A 7,315-nucleotide genomic window follows, 5' to 3' on the forward strand; every position below is an offset into this window, starting at 1 on the left:
CATTTTGATTTAAGAAAAAATAAATTGCTAGTGTTAACTCAGAACAACTTTGTGAAATTTTAGATGTACTAATCATTAAAAATCATTCATTACGAAAAAAGATAATGCAGTTTTAAGTTGAAAATAGTTTAAAATGGCTCTCCTGAACAATTTGATATTTTGAGATAGCACCTTTTGGTTCTGAGCTCACGATGTGGTAACCTGTCTAACATGTCTGAGCAACTCCTGATATTCTTCTTTGATTAAACACACCTTATTATCGGTGCAGTATTCTTTTGTGCATCTTCTTCTCTTTCCCATGGTTGCTGTCCATGTGAGCCTCGTGCAGTATGTCAAAATCTAAAATATGAACTATATTCGCATTATTATTATAAAAATGTTTATAAAAAAAATAAGGCTATTTATACAAAATCAGTCAACAAGTCAAAAACCAAATTTATTGTTGTTATAAATTGTTGAGGGTATTCTACATAATTAATTTAAACTCAGTAGTATTCTCGTCCCATTGACAACTGTTTTAGTGAGCATATAACATTTTATAAGTACATTTTACGGTATAATCTTAACGCATTGACATAATTCAAATAATAAATGTGTGCTATTATAATTTGGTTCTGTAATACATTCATATACCTAATCTCTTGTATGTGTCTTTTTATGTTTTTTTTAAATCTCCTGATTTAGAAAACCCTTTATCACATATATGTATATATAACTAATCAGTACCTACTCATAATATTAACTTAACATTTTAAGAAAATAATTAACAAGTGCACATATATACTATCAGTCAATATTGCTTATGTATTTTATATCTACAACTTTTTACGCTGATATAATTAAACTAAATACTTAAGACTAATATTTTATTATTTACAAATACAGTAGAACCTCGATTATCCGTGTTTGGGATTAACCGTGCTCACTCTTCCGAAAATTTAAAAATAAGTATGGACTGTAGATATATATGTAGTTATAATCGAACATTTTATACTACATAATACTCGGTATCGACAATCGTATTAATAACATTTTTGACGATAATAATATGAAGATAAGCAATATTGTACATCGATTATTATTATATTAGAAGCGAAGTAAGGAAAATTATTTCAAACCAAAAAAAACAAAGACTGATAACTTCATATTTTAAGCGCTAATAACTTGTTGTATACTGCAGTATTTTGGATGTATGTATGTATAACATTATTGTATGTATACGTCTTCTTATGTATATTTCTAATTATAATTGAATCAAAATTTCATTATTATAAAAAGTCTCGATTAACCGTGATTTTCATTTATCCTTGTGACCCCTCCCCATCATTACCCCGGATAATCGAGGTTTCACTGTAATAGGTACTAACCAAAAATTAAATTAAATTGTTAATTATACGATTTATTTCCTCATCTATATGATTTATCTACATCTATAATACTTATAAGTTGTTTGGAAAAAAATGGAATGATCTCTAGACAGACAAATGCTCCACAGTCTACTCCGTTTCGTTGATAGGGGTTAGGGCCTAGAACCCGTATTCTATTTTGGTTTACCTGAATATCACTTTCATTGGCTTGAAGTTCTCTAACCACTTTCTCCAAAGCTAAGTTAAACAATAATGGATATAACAAATATAAAGTTATACTGTGATATATGGGACTACATTCACTCCATTTTTAGCCACAATATGTAAAGCAAATTTTGAAAACAAAATAATATGTGACAAACCTACAATAGCCAGAATCATTAAAAATGATTTTTGCAGGATTGAATATCGTCAAACAGTATAATCAAATATTAAAGTCTAATTGAAATATAAAAAATTTTATGTCACTTTGAGGAAATTGTGTTTAAACTTGACTGATATTCTTAAGCTGTGGTCGCACAATGATAGTAAAACGCGATAGTTACTATCGTGAAAGCTGCTATCAAGAGTGTCATCGTGCGAACCGATCGATAGTGACTATCAAACTATCACGAAAGCATGATAGCGTGAGAGTAGATTTCACGATAGTGATAGCAATTATTAGGGAATGGATTTAAATGCTCTAAAAAACAAGAAAAAGACCTTAAAAAAATACGATTTAATGCCTTAAAAAATGCTTTAACATAAAAAAAAATGCACTAAAAAAATGCCCTAAAAAACTTTAAAAATGTATTTATATCCAATAAAAACAATTTTGAATTTAAAACTTAAAAAAAACACATTATAATGAAAAATCTACGAAATACTCGAAAATGTTAACGATAAGGCTATGCGCTATACTAAAAGATGAAGAAATTACTCAACTCAACAGTGCAATACAAAATTACAATTTAGCTAAATAGCTTTATGTAATAGCTTTTACCTTAATGCGGGTAATAATCTGTTGTAACTTGTATGTATGTATTTTGTGTCTACATGCGTCAACAATAATTTCGTTATTTTGTAACACAATAATTATTTAGGTATTTTTATTTTTTTTGGAATGAATATTGAAAAAATGTTTGACTTAACCATAAAAATGCACTAAAAATGTCAAAAAATGCATAAAGTTACATTTTTTAATTCCTTGATGTATGATATGAACTTTTTGCTTGGAAACCAATGTTTTTGGACATTCAGAAAAAAATGCAATTTGCATTCAAATCCGTTCCCTAGTAATTATCATCGTGTAGACAGTCAACTACCATACTATCATACTATTGTATATAGTGTTTGTACATTTTTTTTTTTATTAAAATAAGAATTAAGAACGTATTTTATAATTTATACGAATAAAGATGTTTGATACATTTGACATCTACCAGTTCCTGGAAGACTACCAGAGATTTCCATGTCTCTGGCTAAAAAGTGGCCCAGATTTTCAATTACGGCATAAACATGATGCAGCGGAAGAACTTATTTTGGAAGTTTCTGGCCTAGGAATAATAAAAAATCTACAACTGAAAATAAGAAGTATAAGGTAATTTAATAGTATTTATTTTATACTAATAATACTTTTTAGTATAACAGTATATATTTCTAGTATAGGTACCTAAGTATATTATAAAGTTATTTTAGTTAAAACTTGTTTACTTAAAAACAAAATAAGCACAATCATTAATTTTAATCAATTTATATTATACTTTGTTGTCTTAATTAGTGTTTACTAATATAAGCGTTCTAATATAATCTTTGTTTCATTACATGAACTTGTACAAATTTTAATAATTTTAATGCCTTTAAAAGTATTTATTTTGCGTTTGTCAGATCACTCAGATCTCAATTAGAATATGCATCCCTTATTTCTTTGACGTATAATATAAACGACTTAAGTCAAAATTTGACATTTTTGTCTTATAGTGTTATTAAAATCAAACATTTTTATATTTTGTTGGTACAGAATTTAGAGATCAGCACGGGCCGTTTTTTTTCGGCCCGATCCGTCCCAAAGGTTAAACATATAAATTGTTGACGTCCAGGCCCGGTCCGTTTGTAATTTTTTCAAATTCCAACCCGACCAGGCCCGTTTGTAATTTTTTCAAGTCCAACTCAACCAGGCCCGTTTGTAATTTTTTCAAAGTCCAACCCGACCACGCCCGTTTGTAAATTAAAATATACATAAACTTTATTTCCTTTCAGTATTGACATAGTAGACAAAAACATTTCATAAAGACAATACATTTATTATAAAGGAAAAGATATTAATTTTTATTAAATAGATCACATAGTGTTACGAATTAAATTAATAAGTTTTATTTTTGACCGACCCAGACCCGACCCGGCCCAATGAATAATATTACGATCCCACCTATAACCAACCCGTAATATTTAAATTATGGCCCGGCCCGTACCAAGCCCGGTATGGGTCGGGCCGGGCACGGGCTGGGTCGGGCTGGCCCGGCCCGTGCTGATCTCTAGGTACCACGGAAGTCAAAACTATAGCTCACTATCAGTGAACTTTGTTTTGGTCTAAACATTTTAAGTTACATTATATGGTGTACAAAACACATGTCTAGTACAAAATACGTATGTCTAGACAGAAATAATTTTAAAATGGTCTTTATATCTTAAGTCAAGTTTAGTAATAATTTTAAATGCATGCCCGAATAGGGTAAGTCATATAAAATATAAATCCAACTATCTTAAAAATAATGAAGAATTGATCATAAAGTTCTACTCAATAGTTAACATAAAAGTTGGTAAAATGAATATTAAATTGTGTATTATATAAACTGTAACTGCATCTGCATTTTTGTCTTTAATATACCAAATATACAATGTACATATTAGCTATAAGCATCTTCAGCTTGGAGCAAAACATCTGAAACAGGAGTATATTATGGTATCCGATATAGGTACTACTTTAAAAATTCTATCATCATCATTCTCAATTTAAGTTACATTTTTTTTCTTGTCTTGACACTTTTCTCCAGAACCATCGCATTTATCAGGTTGTATATGTCGTACAAATATATCCATGTTGATATTTATAGGATCTCCGAAGCTTCGGCAATATGTCGTTTTTTTTTCCATATTCAACTAAACGTGTTATAGCAAAGTTTGCTGCCTCAGCGATGTTATGACCCTGGTTGAAGCCTGCATGGTAGCCCAAAGGGAAAGTAACCATGAATTCCCCTGCTTCTTGTGTGATCTGGAACAAACAACAATATTGATCATATAAACATAATAAACATTGATAATATACCTAGTTAAAAAATTTTAATTTGTAATTCTTTAGTATTTACTTTATTAAATAGTATTGAATTCTTTTTTAAAATGGCAGGAGATAAAATAATTGTTTTGTGACGAACATACGCCAGGAAACTCGATAATGTGTCCGGATAAATCTCACAAATCAATTTTCAAATTTTTTCCTATGTTTTGGAGTTGTTGCATACCTTATGTAAAATAGAAAATGTACAATTTAAATTTAAATTTAAAAATATTTTATAATTACAAAGATGTAATAATAAAATAAAAGAATAATCTTACCATGTCTTTGAATATCCAACATGCACATAGTTAAGATTGTATAAATCCATGTCTTCAGTATGCCACGCGAATATGAATTTAAGATAAAATGAAATATAATTTATAGATGTATAAAATTAACTCATACTTTCACATCTTTGTCAGTAACTGACCCAGTTACAACAGCACCATATATTGGGGAGTTGCAAACAATGTTCTCCTAATATATTTTTTCAACATATTTATTGTCACTATGGTCTGGAATTTAATATAAGTCTGTCTCTGAAAGTTTTTTAAATTTTCTTATTGTCATCGTTTTTTTTTATTTCATCTATATTTTTGATAAATCCCTTTATCACCTTTAACATCCCAAATAAATATAATAATTATTAGACATAGTTTATTAAAAACTAAGTACTTAAACCTATTACTTGGTGTATTGGATTTGGAATTTTGAAACGCATTATACCATCTTCATCATAGTTATTTTTTCTTGGTATCTATTCACGTGTCTATCGGAAAGTTTATTAAATTTTCTGACTGTCAGTGGAGGCTAACTTATACTCAAGGTGTATCCGTCAATACACCTTATAGTTGGGTGGGTGGTCATGGACCACGGTGTGAATAGTGGGTAATGACTAATGACCCTAAATGAATAAAAAACAATATATTTAATAAACCAACAGGTGGCTATAAATGTAATATAGTTAAATATGAATAGAAATACTAGGTAGTAAATACTAAATACTAAATATATTGGAATATTGGATGTAGAAATTATGGCATTTTCAATGTTTCAAATACACAGCACAATAAAATTAGCTCAGAACATTATATTATATTATTATATTATTTTATTATGAATTATAAATATTATATATTAATAATTAATCATTAGTTAATGTTTGTACCTACCTAGTGGAGATAAGATAATTTTTATATTTTATTTGTTTCATTTATTCTGTGGCTAAGTAGTGGTAGGTATACAATATAGCTGAGTATTGACTGAAAAGCAATAATCACTAAAATATTATTAGTTAATACCTACTGTTAATACCTATTGTTTGTCGTTAATCGTTATTAATTATTACTTATTAGTTATTATATTGAGTACGAAGTATGAACTACAAAAACCTATTTGAATTTAAAAATACAAACTTATGTCTGATTGAATATATTTACATGCAAACTGAATAAAAAAATCTTTATTTTTTTTTTAGATTCTGAGTGGAATAATGTGTTCTTTTTTTATTATATTTTTTTTTTGTGTGTCTATAGTCACTAAAAGGTATAATAAAGCCTAAAGGCACAATAAAAATGCTTCAATTTTCTTCTACAGTATCTTGTCTGGTTGGAAAGTGAATTTAGTTCTGTACTTTAGGAGGTCAAAAGTTATGAGAAATAGTTAAAAACTTCATTATTTTTTACAGACGTTTTAAGTTTGGAAGAAATTACATTTTAAAACCGAAAATAATGATTTTAATTATTTTATTGTAATTTAAAAATGTTATTCGTGGGTAGATGACACTTTTAGAGTATATTAAAAATTATTATATTTTATACAAACAATAATATTTTCAAATGCAATTTTGTTGTAAAATTAATTTAACCTAGGTACTGTTGTACAAATGCCTAATAGTAAAACAAATTACTTTATTCAAAATAATATTAGATATCATCAAATATACCTACTTAGTAATATATCATAGGCTGACTGACCATCTTCGCTTAGAATCGTTTTTTGTAGGTATACAATAATTTTATATCATTTAGGTAATTCAAATTCAACACCATCTATTACAGTGACCTGCTTGTAAACAAATACTGCCTACTGTACAGCAGAGTGACACCCACTTACCCGCTTTTAGATTCTGAGTGGAACGATGAATGTATTGATTTTACAATGATGTGTGTTTTTTTATTTTATTTTTTATTTTTGTGTCTGTCATCACGATTTGGGGCAGTAAAACTGCTTCGATTTTCTTCAACAGTATCTTGTTGGATGGGAAAGTGAATCTAGTTGGTGCATTCGGGTTGTCAAAATTTTAAATTTCTAATAATTTTCAAAAGCGCCGGGAAAAACAACATAAAAAAAGGTGGGCAAGTAGATGTTGCTTTGCTGTATAGTAGGTTACAATTGGGTCACTGTATAATGGATGGTATTAAATTTAATTCAAAGATAGAATATCATTGTTTAAGAAAAATGATTCTGAGCGGAGACTGAATCTAGGTATAAGATATATTATACTTATATCTAGGGCCCGGATTTATATGCAAATGCATGTTCTTCTACAATTCACCTAGAACAATTTTGATTATAAATGTCGACGTTTCGTAATGTGTAGATTCTATGGTTCAATTTTTTTTTTGCATATTTT

The 7,315-nt window shown here is 28.4% G+C and overlaps 2 long non-coding RNA genes across 2 annotated transcripts in view; both read right to left on the reverse strand.

Annotated features, from left to right (window-relative positions):
- Positions 1–4,213: 4,213 nt before the first annotated feature.
- On the reverse strand, positions 4,214–5,364 carry LOC107884340. Its single transcript, XR_001679845.2, has 3 exons — positions 4,959–5,364; positions 4,712–4,864; positions 4,214–4,617 (listed from the first exon to the last, which is right to left on the reverse strand). It is a non-coding gene; the product is annotated as an uncharacterized LOC107884340 (long non-coding RNA).
- Positions 5,365–5,436: 72 nt separating this feature from the next.
- The window catches only part of LOC115034834, a 5,345-nt gene continuing 3,466 nt past the window's right edge, over positions 5,437–7,315 (reverse strand). The window contains exon 2 of the long non-coding RNA XR_003840100.1: positions 5,437–5,584. This is a non-coding gene — a long non-coding RNA (uncharacterized LOC115034834). The remainder of the gene's footprint in view (positions 5,585–7,315) is intronic.

The sequence above is a fragment of the Acyrthosiphon pisum genome, unplaced genomic scaffold, assembly GCF_005508785.2.
Source record: "Acyrthosiphon pisum isolate AL4f unplaced genomic scaffold, pea_aphid_22Mar2018_4r6ur Scaffold_21199;HRSCAF=23283, whole genome shotgun sequence".
Taxonomy (NCBI): domain Eukaryota; kingdom Metazoa; phylum Arthropoda; class Insecta; order Hemiptera; family Aphididae; genus Acyrthosiphon; species Acyrthosiphon pisum.